Source organism: Notolabrus celidotus, chromosome 23 (genome assembly GCF_009762535.1).
Source record: "Notolabrus celidotus isolate fNotCel1 chromosome 23, fNotCel1.pri, whole genome shotgun sequence".
NCBI classification, from domain to species: Eukaryota; Metazoa; Chordata; class Actinopteri; order Labriformes; family Labridae; genus Notolabrus; species Notolabrus celidotus.
The window spans coordinates 18,344,518-18,365,303 of record NC_048294.1 but is presented as its reverse complement, the minus strand read 5'-3'; the positions used below and the strand labels follow the sequence as shown (position 1 = coordinate 18,365,303).

The 20,786-nt window shown below is 39.1% G+C and overlaps 1 protein-coding gene across 1 annotated transcript in view; it reads right to left on the bottom strand.

Annotated features, from left to right (window-relative positions):
* sema4f (sema domain, immunoglobulin domain (Ig), transmembrane domain (TM) and short cytoplasmic domain, (semaphorin) 4F) overlaps nt 1-20,786 on the bottom strand; it is a 59,053-nt gene that overhangs the window by 12,422 nt on the left and 25,845 nt on the right. The window lies entirely within an intron of this gene.

The window sequence follows — 20,786 nt, the reverse complement described above, 5'->3', positions numbered from 1 at the left end:
AATTTGACATTAAGCTTATTTTACAACCTAGAACGGAAAACATTACACATATTAAATTTGTATATCACAATAATTATTGTTATCATTTTATCGCCCAGCCCTACTTAAAACACATTAGCACCGTTATCAATATTAACCCTGGAAACTGAGACTATTCATGTATGTCTTCATCCCTGTGGGACTCCATTTAAGGTTGTTGACTGAACTCCTGGATAGCTGCAGTTTTTCTGACAGATGACTTAGACCAGACTTGTGTATGCCAGCATTTTGCATACAAAATAAATACAATATTTCACAGCTACCCTTTTCTGCACATGTATTTAAAAAAATCTCAACCTAGAGCAAAGTTTGTATTTACAACTTTAAAATGTGCATTCACAATGAACAGTAAGTGCTGAATAGTCATAAACCTGCATTGTTGTTGGACCAACAGATGAATGTATATTTAAAAAATCACTGCATTGTCTATGTAAATAAGTAGTCGGCGAGATGAGATTTTTCAAGCAACATGTTCCCAGCAGACGTAAAAACAATAAAGAAAAAGAGGAAAAGATGAAGCTAAAGAGAAACAAGAATAACCCTTGTACCACTGCTAAAGAAAGAACAAATGGAATACTATGTATAATGGATAGAACATGAATTTATTATGGGCACTAAATCTCAGCCCTATCAGTGCTCAGTATTAAGAACATTATATGAATGAAATCCCTATGACTTTATACTCATGTTTACTTTTGGGTAACTATCACTGATAATCACTAATCAAAAGGCTAAATGTATGAGTGTGTGTGTGTGTGTGTGTGTGTGTGTGTGTGTGTGTGTGTGTGTGTGTGTGTGTGTGTGTGTGTGTGTGTATGCGTGCATTCTTGTGTGCTTTTTTAATGTCATTACCCAGCTGGAGAGAACAAAAGCACAGCTGTGTTGTGTGTGCTGGTGTGCCAAAAGCTGTGCGCAAAAGCTGCCTGTGTTTGTGTGTGTGTGTGTGTAAATTTTGCATGGTTTTCAAAGTTTTTACAGTGCTGACCACTGTGAAACTTCATAAAAAGGAAAGAAATGTTTTAGGAAGATAAAACAGACTTTAGAAAGATAATCGTATTTCCCATAAGGGTGAAAGCAGTATGTAGTACATTTCGATCAAACACACAGACCACAAACGTAGAAAACCATTGTACCACTGATTAACTCATCAGGGGATAGATTAAAGACAAATGCTAATGAACAAAAGCTGAGTTTCTAATTTAACCTCAACCAAACTAACAAAAGAAAAGAACACACAGTATTGCATCATACATTATTCATTTGATTTAAACAATCAAACAAGTAATGAATCACGACAAAAGACAATAAATAAGCCTTACACCCTTGTGTTTGCTGATAAACAAACAAATACAGACCCTCTGATTTCAGTGACGAGAAGAATTAAAGGGACCATGGCATACTTAAAGATATTGTGTAAAAAAACAACTGAATGCTAATGATTAACTTGATATGTATAGGTGGTACACCAGGAGTATGTTTCTCCACCTTTCTTTAGTTATGCTGCTATAGGCTTAGACTGCCGGGCGAACTATCACTGACGCACTGGGATCCTATCTCACCCCATCACTTACTTTACTAACCGTAAACCTTTCTGGAGTCCATGAGCTCCATTGTCTCGTAGGTTCAGGTCTGTGTGTATGCATAAGATCAAAGATTCTTTCTTGAAGTATGGGAGGTATGGGAGGTAGAACCTTCAGTTATCAAGCCCCTCTCCTTTGGAATCATCTATCAGTCAGGGTCTGGGAGGCAGAGACCCTCTCTACTATTAAGATTAGGCTTAAAACTCCTTTTTGATAAAGCGTATAGTTAGAGGATCGTATCCTGTCTTGATGTTGGGTCTTTGTTAATAATTTAACATAGAGTACAGTCTAGACCTGCTCTGTTTGTAAAGCGTCTTGAGATAACAACTAAATAAAGATGATTGATTAATTGAACTTGGCTCTTTGGTATCATTTATCATGTGGTGCTTGTGTTGCTTGGCTTCTAAAGTTTTTGGGGTCATTTGATACATGGTTATTTTGCCATGAGTTGTTTTGCTGTTGGCTTTTTATGTTCTTTGGATTCTTTTGCACTCGTCAAAGATCTTTTTAAATCTTTTTTTTTCACAGGTGCTGTACAAATAAAGCTATTATTATTATAATTATTATAGTTTCTATCATCAATTAATGCATAGCCTATGTTCACCAGCATGCTCAAGTAGATAACATAAATATCAAATTAATTTATTATTATCAATTTTGAAAAGAAAACAGGTCACCCCTAAATCCGAACTGTGATATTTCCTTAAATAAATGAAAGAGAATCTAGTTCAAAGAATTTCTCTTGGTAAAATGACCTAATCATTGTCTGTTCATGCTGTGGTAGAAGGCACTCAAAGTACCATATTGGTATATTCTGATAAATGGCACTCCACGTTGACATGGTTTTCCACTTAGAGCCTGTCTGAGTTGGTCTGTGAAGTGAAAAAATCCAACACACTGACATCTGCCTGTAACTGAATCACAAAGATTTTCTCTCCCCCCGCCTCCGTCAGGCTCCCTCATCCAGTCGGTCTGTGTCTGTTCCCCGTACCATTTCACATGAATGTCATTTCTCATTCACTAAGGAGCCATCTGTTCAGCTAAAAGCCCCCAGGCAGTCATAATAGCAAGCCTCACTCTGATTTGTTCACAGAGGGACTCCACTTTCTGAAAATCAGCCAACGAAAGGAGAGTGAACACAGTCTGTTAAAACAGATGCATGTGACAGACAGAAGTGGACACACATACATACTCATTGGTCCTACTGCTCATCCAGGTCTGTTTTGCTGATGATACAGTGTGTGTTGCTCACACAAGTTTCTCTTGATTAAGAGTTATAGTTTAGTATCCGTTTTCAATTAAAACACTTCAAGTTGAGTCGCTGCTGTGGACGTCCTGCTGCTGTGGATGTTCCAGACTCCACCTGCTACGTACGTGCTGGACTCCAGCGGCAACAGCTACGACTATACTTCTGCTCAAGGCTTCTGCCTGTTAAAAGGATGTTTTCCCTTGCTGCTGTAACTAGCTATATACTGCGAGGTGCAATGCACATGGTGGATTAAGACGAGATAAGATCGAGTCCTGTCAGTAAGAGGGGACATGATCATATCCTGTCTTGATGTTGGGTCTTTGTTAATAATTTAACATAGGGTACGGTCTAGTCCTGCTATGTTTGTAAAAGCATCTTGGTATAACGTTTGTTGTGATTTGGTGCTATAAAAATTAAAGATTGATTGATTGAAGTTTATAAAGTTAACACTTTCCTTCTCAATCTGTCCATCATAGCCTCAACCAAAAGCTGAAGGAGATCAGAACTGAGGTAAAAATAAACTTTAGAGTAATTCCTAAAGCATTCTCCTTTTATACTTCTGTCTCTTTTGTCACCTCTGTTCATCCGTACTGTCTTCCATGCTTTACTTGGCCTGCAGCCTTCACATCGACATAGCTTCTTCAAACTTTATTCACAGCTTTATGCACTCTGCTGCTCCACATGAGCACACACAGCAAAGACGACATGAGGGTTAGTGACACAGGCCAAAGGCAAGGTCTGTGGGGATGTCCTTGTACATCGGTCCCCGGCGGATGTGTAGGACTTGATGCCACACACATAGATATACAGACACACACACATTTCCACCACCTGCTGTGCAACCTAATGTGGAGAAATGATTCCTGGAGCTCCACCATCTGCCCTTCTTGCAAACACTGTCACCTAGCTCTAACCCTTCAGTTCAGGCAGAAAGTAGACACATCTAAATTGTGAGTCAGATTTATCTAATATGTGTTAATAATTAGCTCTATAATGTTCGTCTATATACTAAACTCTATCATGGTTAAAAAGTAGTTTTTTGTTAGAAACAATCTTTGAATAAATTGGATCTGACATGTGTCACAGGGGAAGAGAGGATACTCTGCAGGTTGGGTAAATGCCTTCTCTTGACAGCAGGAGCCTGCAGCTCATCGTGTATCAAATATCACCCCCTCCCTCCTTTGTTCCTCTGTAGCGTGCAGATATAGAGGCTGATGTCTATACGTGGAGATTTACATCAGATGTAGCAACATTGTCACAAAGGCACATGTTGCAGTAATACAGATTTTTGTTCATACAATTTTCCAAATGTACACACTTTAATATTGAATGAAGCAAAGGGTGCTATGATACACCTCTATCTTTGATTTAACACAGATTGATAGGTTAATTAAGCAGGACTTATGTCCACTCACACTGTAACTGTCTAGATGCTTTCTTCTTAATTACCTTGTGAAAATCTAATTTGTGTGAAAAGGTCATATCAAAGTGGCAGTCTCCAGCTGTGAGAATTGAAGCCAATGCAGAAGTGTTAAAAACTGAAGTTTCATGAGCGTCCACTTGAAGCTGGCCCAGGAAGTACCAGAAACCATGTGCACACCATTTCATAAAATCTTTACAGCAGACATAAACATGTTTACAAAAAGCGAGTGTGGTCTGGATAGCTCATGTCTCGATCGGCAAACACTGTACGGGGGTGTATTTTTTCATAACACAGCAGTTTCAAGGATATCAAGATTACAAGTTTTCCACTTTGAGGGGCACAGCTGACTTGATTGACAGGCGGGAATACTGTAGCTTATGGCGAGGAGGCTCAAAGCCCGCCTCTTTACCTCACACTAGCTTGACAGAAGTTAGGTTGAGTTCAGCATATCCAATATGGCTCCTGCCAACAACTGGCTTCAAAAAAGTGCTTCAGAAACAGATGGGTGACGTCACGGATACTATGTTCATTATTTATACAGTCTATGGTCAAACCATGTCCTTATGATCTTTCTCTACTTTAGTAATTTTACAGAGGTACAGTATATACACTCAAAAAGGAAATTTGGCTCTCAACTTAATGCACATAACCTTGCATTTAACTAGTTTTAGGGCACAAACAAGCATGTATGTACCAACATATCAGTCACCATATCAACTGATAGTCTAACCTGTAGGGGGACAGTTGCTGATGTACACATTTAGGATATACAGATTGAAATCAGCTTCTAAACGCTCCACCATGTAATAGCCAATTACTAACTTTGTCTATCTGCTTATTGATGAAGGTTATGTACAGGGCGGAGTTCTTTGCACTGGCAGCGCCTGTTTTCAGCGTTTTCAGTGCTCAGCACCCTCATCGCTGAAAACGCTCTCAACATCAGCTTATTTTTGTTCCAGCGCTCTCAGTTGAAAACAGTTCAACTTTTGGAACATCCCCACGCTCATCAATGTCACTTTGTGATCAATCAGAATCAAGAAGGGGCAGGACTTCTGAAATCAGCTTTATCAATAACAATGGCAGAGGTCCCTACAGAGGAGAAAAGATATAACACTCCTTTTTTTCGAGGTACAATTTCCGAGTTTAGAGCTGCTGCCAACGCTATGAAACCATTGGTATCAATAGTTTTTACAGTTTCTTGATGAAATGCCTTTGAATGAAAGCAAGTATGAAGCATACAGAGCATTTAAAAACAGACCCAGTATGAGGTTGGTGAAAAAATGGTTGATGAGAGCATTAAGACTGAACTAAGAAATAAAAGTTGTAGACTGGCGACCCAAACAAGAAATGCTAAGAGGTTTTGTAAGGTTGAAATTTTAGGACTCAGGTTAAAATTAGTTATGGTCCCATGAGCAACCTTATCACTAACTCATTTGATCAATATATATATATACAATATTGATAAGGGCAGCTTCAGGAATCAATAAATATATATATTTATATATAAATATAAATATATATTCAGAAAACACAACAAGAGTCAATGGTGAAGGATTTTATAATTACAGAGAGATAGGCTATTCCAAATTAATACTGATTCAGGTGATGTGTCTAAACAACCTGGTGACCTTATAATGCAGAGAAAATCCCACTAAGGTATATTCAAAAAGTGACTGGTGTGAGTATAAATGAATAAGTAGTCCTAAAATACAAAATCCTCTCCCATGCCATGAATCATTCATTCATAATACATTAAACATGACTGAGAGGCAGCCAGGGAGAGAGACCAACAGTGTGTGTGTGTGTGTGTGTGTGTGTGTGTGTGTGTGTGTGTGTGTGTGTGTGTGTGTGTGTATGTGTGTGTGTGTGTGTGTGTGTGTGTGTGTGTGTGTGTGTATGTGTGTGTGTGTGTGTGTGTGTGTGTGTGTGTGTGTGTGTGTGTGTGTGTGTGTGGCATATCCATTAAGGGTTTAATAAACTGGCTTTTGCTCTAAGGGACCAACCCTGGTCTCTGGCTGCAGGGCATTGTAGGGCTGGACCAACCAGGACCTGATAAATTATACACCTCTCCTCAGGATCTGTCAATCAAAACTGACGGGATGGAGAGAAGACATGCAGAAAGAAATGCACTCTCCTGCCCGATCTTTTCACACCTAAAACAACACATACACACACAAACACACACACACACACACACACACACACACACACACACACACACACACACACACACACACACACACACACACGCACAGGACACAACTGCATTCCCCCTCTGTGGAGAAAAAAATACATCAACCGTGTTATCATCCATTCAGCTTAATGCCATTTTTAAGCTACAGTCCCCTCAAACTATTTTAGCAGCAGTACGATGGAAGAGTTCTGTTGTATACAGCAGCTTTAATCAGATTTAAAAACTATAAAGTATATATATTTTTAGACTCTGACCCTATACTTTAGTATGCATTATGTGTATTAGGGGTAGGCGATACGGCCTCAAAATTATATCACAATATTTCAAGAAAATTTGTGATAATGATATATATCATGATTTTTTTTCCACAGACATAATTATAAAAGCAGATGTAACATCATGAATGATGTATCTCTGACCTTTGAGGATGCAAACAACCAATGTGCCCTGGAGGTAGCAATCACAAAAAGGCCCAGCATTATGCTTGGAAAGTTTAGAGGTTCATTTTTACTTCTAGCAAGAGAAATAAAATCACAACTGCAAAAATTATTTCTAAGACTGTGCTTGGGCTTGTTTTATAACTCATTCTTAATGTACTTCAGTGGCTTATTGTCTTTGCTTTGATTGGTGAGAGAGGTCAGCTATTCAGGCATATCCTGTCTCAAGAGTTGTTTTCTGTTGTATGTTTAAGTACAACCAAGAGGGGGGCAGTGTCCAGCAAAGGATGTTCAGAATGTTAATTGAAAATATATAACAAAGTTGTTACAAAATCAAAAGTAATACCTTGGACGTTTCCTTAGAGGTTTTGTTCCAACTACTATTAAGAGAGAGTTATAGAAAAGGGAAAGACAAGCCTCCCCTTGTAATGGTCAGAGTCAATGTCAGCCATTCTTTGGTCAATAAATGGACCTTACAAAAGCCTCAAAGCATCAAAGCTCAGTGCTTTTAAATCTACAAAGACAGTCATGTAACCTCACTCAGTACAAAGCAATGCAGCTGAATCCTACACAGGTTCAAAGGTGTTTTGGAAGAAAAGTAATTTTGTCTGTGTTTGCAGCTGTGGTTTGGTTCATCTACTTTATAGCCATGCAACAGTAAGCAATATTCAAAGAGACATACAGCAGACAGTCTTTGGGGTGGCACATATAGCTGTAGGCTCAATGTTCACCATATATATTTATATGAGCAGGAACTTAACACAACTCCTTAAACTTTCAGAATAAAGGCGATGTGCACGCTACATGTGAAAATTAATTCATAAACGCGATCACACAATGAAATAAACGTTTCCAGCTGCAGCCTATGTGTCTATTATGACTCTCCTCATACAGGCTAACATCATTTTACAACAATACAATGATTGCAGAATGATCATTGGAAATATCGTGATATATCATTGTAGCAAATGTTCTTGAAAATGTGTGATATAATTTTGAGGCCATATCGCCCACCCCTAGTAGTGGTTTTAACTTTGTTGTGCGTCTATGGTCTTTGTCCTTTGTACTCAGAGGGGAAGACTTTATTACTCCCCAATGACCCTGACAGAGGTGGTTTCTCCCATGAGGTTCTGCTTCACTTGAAGACACAAAAACATACACACATGGCAACAGTAAGTAACAAGTAAGTAGCCTAAAGAAAACAGGTTGGAAAACAGGAGAAGGAAATACGGCCCCAGAAAGTAAATAATACAAGGACACTGGCAGAGGTGGAAGTAAATAATTTGGCAGCAGGTATGTAGGGAAGGAAGAGGTGGCCTCTGCTTCTTATGTGTATTTTTACATTTCTTTTCCTCCCCAATGCCGTCTATAAATGGATCATCTCAATTTAATAAAAAAGTCATAACACTGATAATGGAAAGAAACATCTTTGAGTGAATCCATATAGCTATACATTAAATTCTCCTTCTCCCTACCCTCAGTCCCCCCCCCCCTTCCTACTTCTCTCTCTCCCTCTCCTCTCTCTCTCTCTGGCTCTGGGTGATAAGCAGTACCACCACTAATCAGGCTTGCCCTAAATTCGTCCATGCCCTGCAGGATTAGCATGTGCATGTGTGAGTATGTGAGCGATGTGTTTGTGCTCAAGTGTGTGTTGGTTTAGATACTGATGCCTGTAGCCCTCACAAGCCCTCACACATGAAGTGTGTCTACTTAAAGCCAAATGTGTGTGTGTCACAGCCTCTGTATGAATGAGTCACTGAAAGAACAAAATCCTTTTATTCCATCTTAGTGTAAGTAAGACAGTACGACCAGATATAATAAAGCTTTCCTGCTGTGTAATATAAATATCTCAGCACATTTCCCTCATGATTTCAAGCTTTTCATTTTAAAGGGATATTACGCCTTTTTAAATTATTTGTTGTTTAAGGAACGAGGGGGAGATGGGATGGATTGTGATACACAACATCTATCTATATGTTTTATCTGTATATATTAGGGATGTCCCAATCCTGATCTCAACTGTCGGATCAGAGCCCATCTGGGTGTTTTTTAATTGATTGATGATCAGCATTTTAGCTGATCATCTCATCCGATCATTTACACTTAACTGTGTATACGTAATGAGAAAATAATAAATGGGAAATTGATGCAGAACTCAAGCCATGATTTTAATGTTATAGTAGAACTCACAGATAGTTAAAAAATGTTTTGGAAAGTCTAGTATGAACCCCCAAATATATTTGAATACTAAAACTATACATCTATACTGTACAAGATATAAACAACTAACAGCAAATCTGACTTGATTATTTTCCCTTTTTTTATGTGTGTTTAAAACAGAAATCCTTTAACACAAAGGAACAGCTGCTCACCTGCTTGGCTGTTCAAAAGTTCTGGGCATTAGATTCAGACTAAACAATGAGGATTCCCTGTCTCTTCAAAGCTAAACAGATCCAGAGACACCATAACATTTTTTACACTCCATTGCTGTGAGAACATGAGGCAATTCTTTGTTTTAAAATGAGTGTGTGGCCTTTGTGGGAACATTAAGTTCAGTGCAAACCAGATAGTAACATTTCTTTCAAACATAGAACATGTATTGTGAATCACCACACTGATGCCCAGGTCTGTGATTATCTACTTCCTTCAGCATAGAGTTGAGCCGAGCTGTGTGAGATCGGAATAATGTCCTTCAGGATTGTTGGCTATAAATCATTTAAGGTACATGGTACCTTTTAAAATTCTATCTTATGTTTAACACTGAACCTGGCACCTAGCCTATTTTAGCCAGTGGAAGATATCTGTTCTTACTCCCAAATCCCTTTGCATTAGTTTCCACTTTCTATTTATATGCTATTGTGATTTGGGGAAAACAAGTCAATCAATCAATCTTTATTTATAGAGCGCCCAATCACAACAAACGTTATCTCAAGACGCTTTAACAAACATAGCAGGTATAGACCGTACACTATGTTAAATTATTAACAAAGACCCAACATCAAGACAGGATACGATCCAGTCCCCTCTCGTACTGACAGGACTCAATCTCTTCTCATCTTAATCCACCATGAGCCTTGCACCTCGTAGTATTTAGCTAGTTAGAGCGGCAAGGGAAAACGTCCTTTTAACAGGCAGAAACCCCGAGTAGAACCAGACTCATATTAGACAGCCATCTGCTTCTAACGAGCTGGGTATTTGTAAGTAATTTCATTTGGTAAAGAATCAGAGTTTAACACCCCATTGTCAGCAGTGTGCACTGTGTAGAAGTGCAAGATAATATATCTCTCAGCTAAAGCAGGTCTAGCCATGCTAAAGCTGAGCTTGACCTTTGACCTCCCTGTTTGAAAAGAAAAGACTAATGTACCATTACCACGTTAAGTGCTCAAAAAGATGTGTAAAGCGTCTTTGAGTTATTTAAAAGCGCTATATAAAACTTAGGTATTATTATTATTATTATTAAAACCATCAATTTTACTACACTTTCTAAGCTGCATTAAACACATGGAGCAAGACTTGTTTTTTTATTCTCCATGACTGTACACCATCAGGCCGTGAGGCTGCACAAAAAGGGAGGGAAAAAGAGTTAAACAAACAGCAACAGCTTGAGAGAGAGTTATCTCCGCGGAAATCAAATGGTGTGAGATTAAGATAGCCACAGTTCACACTGTGGATGTGTCAGATGTCACAGCTGTTTTTTTTACCAATTGCTAATTCCGAAGAGAGGGTCTGGATACGGGCAGTTAGAAGCGTGTCTCTCTGCACCACCAGCTTAATAATAATTTGTATTTATGATAGGGCAATTCTCTTTAGGCTACAGATCAAACCTTCATAACAGAAAGCTGGTCCCAGACCCTTAGACTGGGTTGCCTTGAGATCCAACTTGTGGCACTCACGTGGAATACGGCAGAGGGTTTCTGTTACATTGGTTAGATCCCCAGCCTCAAGAGGCTCTCCATGAAATCTAGAATATAATTTAAAATCCTTTTTCTGACCTGCAAAGCTCTTAATGGTCAGACACCTTTGTATCTTAAAGAGCTCATAGTGCCCTCTTACCCCTCTAAAAAGCTACACTTGCAGCATGCAGGCCTGCTTGTTGTACCTTAAGTCTCTAAAAGAAGTATGGGAGGTGTAGTCTTCAGTTATCAGGCCCCTCTCCTTTGGAATCATCTACCAGTCAGAGTCCGGGAGGCAGACACCCTCTTACTTTTAAGATGAGGCTTAAAACTTTCCTTTTTTGATAAAGCTTATAGTTAGAGCTGGCTCAGGACTCTCCCTGTCCATTAAAGTTACTAACCATAGACCTTTCTGGAGTCCCTGAGCTCCCTTGTCTTGTAGGTTCCTCTGGATCTCTGCCCTAGACGTCCTGCTGCTGTGGACGTTCCAGACTCCAGCTGCTACGGACATGCCGGACTCCAGCGGCAACTACTACTACTACTACTATCCATCTCATCACTATCATCTCTCTCTCTCTCTCCTATTCTCCTCTATCCCTCTTTCCAACCCAAACTCGGTCGAGGCAGATGTCTGTCTAACATGACTTTGTTCTGCTTAAGGTTTCCGAGTGTTAAAAGGAAGTTTTTCCTTTCCTTTAGAGCAACCTTCTTAATACAAACCAATACAAATATTTTGCAACTGCATACTTGTGTTGTGTAAAGTGTCTGCACACATGTTAAGTGTCTGTGTATGCCACCACAGTATAAGATACACTTTCCTGCTGCTGCATAATTTCAAAGTTTGTGCATAGCTTTAATTTCTTCTGCAGTATTTATTGCTTTTAAGCTTAACTACAACTCCAGAACATACAACCACACAGAGGCCACAAACATTTCTCATTAAAAATGCAAGAAACACCACGGTACCAGCTAACATCTGCATGTGGTGGCACATTACCAACACATATAACACACGTGCTGAACCAACATCTGGTCAGTGTCACATTCATGTCACCCAAGGACCTCTGGGGTCAAGGGCCAAGGTCCTGAATTCACATGCTGTTCAGACTGAAGGATTAATAGCAGCTAAACTGAAAACGCACAGACAGACCCATGCACACAAAGATATATGGCAAATTAAAATACGCTTGTTTTGGACTTTTGCACATGTTTTTGGAATTTGCATTCTTTTGTTTCTACTGATGGAGCTTGTTCAGGCTTCAGCATATTCTGCCCTTGTTGCCCTCAATAGCTTTAACATACAGGGAGAGGAATGGTGATATAAATGGAAAGAAATACAGTGGCACACACCAGTGCTGTGCATGTCTCATTAACTTGAACAAAAACAGTAGAAGTCGGTCTCTCGTCTGGTAAAAATATATATCTTCCAAACATATAGCCATCTGGAAAGGCCATAAAGACACATACACTCACATACCAAGAGACCTCACATTCCAGATACCACAGCCGTACCCTCTCGTCACAATGCTGCACATTCTAATAAGTGTCTGCTTCCAAAGACCACAGGTGTCTGTATCCTTTCCATCACATGTTGTGGCAAAAACCCAAACTTACTACCAACCTAGAATGTTCACAAACCTTAGATTGGAAAAAAAAAGTCTCTTGGGCTTAACATTTTCTCTTTTTAAAACAATTCATGTAGTCGATCAGTTATCAGTATCAGGGTTGTACTGAGTGTTAAAGTCATCAACATTTTACTCTTTTAACACTTTTGCTTGTGTAATATCTTAAGTTAAGTCATACAGCACTGTCCCTGCAAAAAAGTCTAAAGAAAATATTCTTGATGTGACCACCTTACCCATATTTTGATTCAAATAAAAGTGCCATGAACACAAAATAAAGGTCTGCATTGCACTTTTATGACGGTCCCTGAATGTACCTGTAGTGGTGGGCACACGGTCAGTTCATGGCAAATCTGGATATAACTTTTGAGTTTAAGAACCAGCTCAGTTTGCACAGAATTCCTAAGGATTCAAAAAGGCAGAACAAAACCTCTCTTTAAAGTCTGATGCATGTATGCTGATGACATAGTGCCGTGCTACACCCAAAACCCTCTTTGTGATTGTGTTGTCTGGTGCTGGGTTCAATAACTGAACAAAGTGGCCAGTATGTTGAACTGAATTTGGCCACTGAGAGAGACCAGAGATCAAAGCACCCAACATTTAACCATTGGCAATGGACTTAGCCTGAGGGTGTGTGTGTGTGTGTGTGTGTGTGTGTGTGTGTGTGTGTGTGTGTGTGTGTGTGTGTGTGTGTGTGTGTGTGTGTGTGTGTGTGTGTGTATCTGTGTGGGAAGCTTTGTGGATGCCAGCCTGCAATGCTGCCAACTGAGCAAATAGTCAAGTCAGTGTGTAAGCTTAAATGATATGTAGATTCAAAACCCTCAAAAGCTCCATCACCTTTTATAATAAAATCTGAACTTTATTCTTGAAATATAGAGGAAATGCTCTTTCTCTCCTCATTCCTTAGTGTTATCACCAGCACAGATGGTGCTCATCATAGAGATCTAGTAGGCTCTTCTGGAGCTCTGTGTCTCATAATGGCTCTTCCTGAGTGGAGAGAGATGCTCTCACGCCTCCCTCTCCACTCTTGTGCTCCTCTTCTATCCTCTCAGTTTCATTCAGGGTAAAGAATAATGGCCACATTGTTTCCAAGACTCAAGCGACTCTAAATACTCTCTGTGTCTGTCAATAAGAGTGTCTCACATTCCCAAAATAACTCAGTTTTCCCGCACTACAGAGTCAAAGCTACAAACTCACTATTGCATATAACGTCATGAAAACACACCTCTCCGTGCAGCTGTTTGTATATTCATTACAGAGGATTCACTCAAGTCGCTCTCACCAGATGCTGACATGAACATGAAACCCTCTTTGACCTCTGACCCTTTTCTCCATTCAGCCTGATCCTTTCACACACTTTTAGCACACCAGCGACTGATAACACTCTGGAATCATCACCGTTGTGTGTGAGTGTGTCTGTGTGTGGTAAAGGGAGGACGATGACCTTGCAGCTGCACAGAAACCAGTCTAGCCAAACAACACGATGAACAACATGGAGGGTTTCCAAAACATCCAAGCAGAGAGACAGTAAATGTAACAGGGAGAAGCTTCCTTGTAGAAATAAATCCAGCACTTCCTCTTCTTGTTTTTTTTTCGTTTTATTGGCAGCCATGCATCTTTTCCTCCACTCTTGGCTCCTTTACTAAGGTCAGTAGGATCATAGGTTGTTTTGATGCCGCCTCAAAATTTATTTTTTAACACTTCACTGCATCAATCTTTCTCTTTGTTGGTGCATGTCTGCAGTTTTAGAAGTTACAAGAGGAATACCATACAGGAGAGGTAAGAGTGGGGGAGTGAAAACGAGGAAGAGGTACTAAGAAATCTGGAAAATAAAGGTTTATAGAGAGTGAAAGAATGGACAGAGAAAGTGTGAGGAAAAGAAAAACAGCCAATTGGAGCTATAGTGAAATGAAGAATGCCAAAATTCTCATTTTGATACTTAAATGAAAGCATAAAAAGCAATTTTCTGTATGAGGAATGATAAAGACTTAAATTTCTATATATTTACCATGAAATTTACAAGGAATTAGCTTTTCCAAGATGCAGCACATCATGAAACATAACTGCTCAAACCCAATAAAGTTCCTGTTGATTTCCATTTGTTTTTGAAAGAAGGGCAGCAACTTACTGACCAAAGACAGAGAGAGAGAGCACGAGAGAAAAATGGCCGGTGGGAGGGAAAATGCAAGATGGACTGTAAAGCCATATATCTAATCTAAGGCCATCTTCTGTGCCTTGGGGCTGCTGCAGATCTCTGTGCATGTCAGGGGTGATATATAGCAGCAAAGTTCAAGGGTTAAGTGCTCTGTTCTTGTGCAACGGGTGCTGAGGTCCTCTATGTGTCAGCAGGGAAGATAGCTTGATTTGTCCTACAGGAAACGTTCAGGATCAAGAGACATAATTATAAGAGCAGATGTAGCATCACGCATGATGTTTCTCTGGTTCAACCATCAGCTTTTTGGAGTCTAATTTTTGCAGGCAATTTTAAAACCCACACCAATTCAGAATCAGGTGTCATATGGAACAATTATAACAAATTATAATAACCAACAAACCTTGTGATCAATGTTACAGGTGACAGGTATGATGCAAATTGTTTGAAAATAAGCTGTAAACTAGGGGTGGGCGATATGGCCTCAAAATAATGAACATATACTTTGTTCTTATTCTTGCAGAAACCACACTTAAAGCACATAAGCACCATTAACCCTTGGAACTGAGACTTTTCATGTATGTCTTCATTAGGGGTGGGCGATATGGCCTTAAAATTATATCACAATATTTCAAGGAAATTTGCGATAACAATATATATCACAATATTTTCCATCGGGCATTTTCCATCAGAGCATTCATTCTTTTGTCCACCAGTTACTGTGACTTGTGGATTCCTAAACCTACCAGCTACTAATTAATTTTACTTGTTACATTTTTTCAACCAATAACATTGTGTAAAGGCGTTCATTATAATAAACAAGGCTTATAATATTCAACTAATATGTTGAATTTTAAAGATAAATATTTCAACTTCTTAACATAACTCTGATCTGCTCATTGCTCCTCCCAAAAATATTTTTTTTAATTTTGGTTTATTAGTTTTAGGCTGTTTAGAGCCTTTATTTCAGCCATGTTCTCTAAGGCTGATTGATCTGACACTAAATGTTGACTGAGAGGAGAGAAAAATCATTGTATTGTTGTAAAATGATGACAGCCTTTATGAGGAGAGGTAACATGGACACATAGACTGCAGCTGCAAACCTTTATATCATTGTTTGATCACGTTTATGAATGCATATTCACATGTAGCACAGACATCGCCTTTGTTTTGAATGTTTAAGGATTATTGATACCGCGATATGACACTTTTTTCTCACATGAAATTTTATACTGGTGTTACCATGGATGGAATGCAATGGCACAGGCCTACTGTAAACAATAAACAGTCGACAGTTCAAATGTATAAGATCTAGTGTTTGGAAATGTTCAACTTTAAGGGGAACAAGTGGGAAACCCTGCGTTCAATTAAGATGGACAATAGTTCTTTAAATATTGACTTTTGCTGAATTCCAATTAGCCCAAAGGTTATTTAAACCTAGACGTTGTCACATAATCATTTGCTCATCAGCCAGTTGCATTTTCAGGATTTAAGAGTCTGACAGGAAGAATACAGAAAGAAAGATCGTTTTTGAAGAAGAAAACAAATATTCTGAGAAAGAGTGCGAGTGGAGATAACACATCTTGTCGAGAACCATTCTCTGTCTTTGATCGGTAATGAGTTGAATAACCTAAGAGCCACTCCTTCTACACAAACACACAGTCATGCATGAATAAAACATTTGCTAAGAGATCAGGGTGTGTGTATGTGTATGTGATTATGTGTCACAAACAATAGATCACAGCAGAGTCGCAAGGGATGAACGCCCTTACATACTGTGGCCTTGAATTTTTCATTGTCTGCTTTTAACTCATCCTGATACAGATGAATGATTTACTGTGCATCAACAACTTGAGCAAAATTGAATTTTAACTGGTTGAGGGCAAATTAATCAATCTTTACTTGAATAGAAACAAAACACAACAAACACCTCAAGATGCTTTTACAAACATAGCAAGTCTAGACTGTACTCTATGTTATATTATTAACAAAGACATAACATCGAGACAGGGTCCCCTCTTACTGACAGGACTTAGTCTGGGCTGAAACCCACCAACCATCAAACACACACATCTGTATGTAAAAGGGATCTATGAAGAGTCTATGAAGCTCTTTGTCTCCATTATCCTCACTTCCTCTCTACAGATGATATTTTCTAAATGTCAAACCCACAAGAACATTTTCACATCCCTGCAGGTTAAAATGACTTATCCGGTCTTATGCATGTGTTTGTATGCGTCTGTGAGGATAGATGAATTGACCTGTAGCTACTCATGTCCAAAGTTCACTCTTCTATAAGTATCAAATCAGGTGCAAAATAAATTTCACCTGATGATGAGGGCAACAACTTTCTCCCATTTGCAAAACAGTGAACAGGTGAATAATGTAACTATATTGAATTAATATTTATTTGTATAGCGCCAAATTTCACCATAACACAGACAGTCAGCTGATGTGTGTGTGTGACAGAGAGAGAGAGAGAGAGAGAGAGAGAGAGAGAGAGAGAGATGACAGTGATGAGACGGATAGTAGTAGTAATAGTAGTAGTAGTATCTGTTGCTGCTGGAGTCCAACACGTCCTCAGCAGCTGGAGTCTGGAGTCGATTAAAAAACATTTTTTTTATTTAAAAAAGGTATTTCTTCATTTTTTAAGGCAAAATGTTGAATGAATACCAATTTAATTTGCAAACTTTGAGGGTTAAATGATACTGTGTCTGCATCAAAATCAAACTGAGATACCATGTAAGCCTCACTACCCTCCCCTCTGTTAACCTGGAAACACCAGTTATGTGACAGTCTTTGGTGAGTCTTTTCAGGAGGTAATTTTAGACCGGTGAGAAATTAGCTTTTCATACAAAGCACGCACATCCAGCACAAGCACACATTCTAAATACAAATATCACACACATTGTATTACACACCTACATAAACACACACACACACACACACACACATATACACACACACACACACACACACACACACACACACACACATACACACACACACACACACACACACACACACACACACACACACACACACACACAGTTTATGATGAATAAATTATATTCATTATTTCCACATGGCTACAGTTCCTGTGCTGATTCACTGCACTGTCAGTTAGCTAGAGGATCCACACATACAGTGGAAATCTAAAACACAAGGGTAAAACACCCACATGCAAACACACGTGAAAAAAAAAAACGCACGCACACACACACACACACACACACACACACACACACACACTCTGCAGCACACACCATTAAGTTTCACTGAAGCATTAAACAGGAAGAGTCTTGTTTGTCTAATCCAAGCCTCTCATATTAAAGGAAGTTAAAGCATTTTAACACAGAAAGAGAGTAAGAGAGTTAAAAGCTCAGGCAGAAGTAAAAGCAGATTAGTTTCAGTATAAAACATTTAAAGTGAGGCAGGATAAGGGGTGAGATGAAGTTCACACAGCTAACCACTACCTCAAAGTCTGAAGGAGTCTTGTGTGGGTTAGTGGTCGTTTGGTCTGTACTGTTGTGTTATATGTCCTTTTGTTAAAATTAAACAAGTGCATCACTTTAAAAATGTTGACTTTACAAAACAGCTTCTGAATTCAAAGGTTATATGAAAGAAATTGAGGGTTGACTTACTTGGGCTGCGGTTGTGTTGTATACATTTAAGGTGAGGTTAGAAATTTAAATCCCCAAAAGGAGGAAACAGCCTTTTCATGCAGGTTAAGTTTGATCTTCAATGTGCAGTTTTTGGCTTTACAGAGAGAAGTTGCACCCTTGTCAGTGTCACTCATCTTGATAAGATGTTACCCTGAAATAGCTTCCAGCCTAGGAACCAGGATCCCTAAAGCTACTTCAGGGGCTAAAGTGGAAGAGGATTTACAGCAGCAACCACAAAATCTAAACTGGTTTTGAGGAGTTTGTAAACCTTTGAGGTACCTGTGACATGTTTGTGTACCTCAAACTTGTGTGTTGTTGCCTTGTATGTGTAACTGTATTGCCACTCTTGACTGCCACAGCTACCCCAAGGTCAGTATCCCTCTTTGTCCCTCTTTTTCCAACGCCAACTAGGTCAAGGCAGATGGCTGTCTAACATGAGTCTGGTGCTGTTTGAGGTTTCTGCCTGGTAAAAGGAAGTTTTTCCTTGCCGCTGTAACTTGCTAAATAATACGAGGTGCAATGCTTATGGTGATGAGATCAGACTGAGTCCTGTCAGTAAGAGGGGACTGGATCGTATCCTGTCTTGATGTTGGGTCTTTGTTAATAATTTAACATAGAGTACGGTCTAGACCTGCTATGTTTGTAAAAGTGTTTTGAGATAACATTTGTTGGGATTTGGCGCGATACAAGTAAAGATTGATTGAGTACAGTTACATAATTCACCTGTTCACTGTTTTGCAAATGGGAGAAAGTTGTCTTATCATCAGGATACATTTAATTTGCACTTAATTTGATACTTATAAAAGAGTGAGCTTTGGACATGAGTAGCTACAGGTCAATTCATCTATCCTCACAGACGCATACAAACACATGCATAAGACTGGATAAGTCATTTTAACCTGCATGTGAAAATGTTCTTGTGGGTTTGACATTTAGAAAATATCATCTGTAGACAGGAAATGAGGAGAATGGAGGTAAAGATCTTCATAGACTCTTCATAGATCCCTTTTACGTACAGAAGTGTGTGTTTGATGGTTGGTGGGTTTCAGCCCTGCAGCTATCATGTTGTTACCCAATGGACTGCTTTAGAAATTGTCTGTTTCCCTCCCCCACACTCCAGCACTGTATGCAACTTTAAAGCTATAGACTTTCCAATACTATACTTGGCTGTGATGGCATGAGTTAATTTAAAATATTTGGAGTAAAATTATGTCTAAGAATCCAACTATAGAAGGTGGCTAATAACCAGTCAGGTAGATTGCTAGATAAAGTCTTAACTATCACTTCATGATTGATTGATTGATTGATTGATTGATTGTCTATTGTCTCTTCTCTACAAGCATTGCTGTTCTCCTTTTTTGAGACAACATGTTTATTCATATTTTATTAAAAGGCTTTGTTATATATCACTAGTTTTAGTTTTGTGTTTAGGTGTTTGCGCTTCCTTTTTCTAAGTTGTCTTTGTTCTAAGTGTCGTTTGTCACTTTGTCTTTCTGTACAGTTTTTCTGAGGTTAACGGAAGTCCCAGAACAAGAACTGAAAGGCTTCTGTTTCCCACTCTGTTATTTTTAACACTTACATAGCATTCTCTGCCATTAGTCTATTAATGTGTTGCAAATGCCTGACTCTGATATGCAGTGTGAAAGCACTAATTCTGATCAATAATTGCATCATATATGGGAGACAATGCACTTGCACTTTAATTTGTGCTTATCTCATGTTTTTCATGCACATGCTGCTACACAGTAAGATGCTTATTAACAACTGATCAGTGCTCATTTCGTTAACGAAAATTATGACGATAAATATTTTTCAACGAACCATTTTGTCATGATGAAAACGAGACAATGACGAGCTAAAGTTCATCACTAATAATAAAAACTCAGACGAACATGTGTTTTGCTTTTGTTAACAAGCTGATGACAAGATGTTAGTGTTGGAACGCTGGCCATTCAAAATCCATATTTTACCCTGCAAGCGATGCAGTCCTGTGACAGGCTTTCATTATTTGAGGGGCACAGTGTTAGTTTGATGACTCCCAGCAATAGGTGTGCTGTGTCAACCATGCAGTTCTCCCAGCCTCCATGCATCTGTCTCATTCCATTGATGATTTTTGATGACAGAGAGTTGACACAACCAAGAGACGTCTGTTTACTATTTGACATTTGTCATTTTTGCTGCAAAAAGTACCGCAAGAAGAAAATAAGGAGAAAATAACATCAGTATCAACACAGCAGCCCAAAAGTACATAAAACACTGTATAGTGAGTTGTTTATCATGTCAGAGGGGTTGCCTCAGTTTATGCATCCAACAACAGGCCCCACCTCTATCTTTCAAACACACACACACACACACACACACACACACACACACACACACACACACACACACACACAAATAGGGACAAACTGCTGACACATGGAGAATATTCTTGTCTGGAGATGAGTTCTCCAATCCCACGAGTCCAGCCCCCTAACCTGATTTCATTTATCTCCCTCTCTACCTTTCTCAGGTCACACACATGCACATACA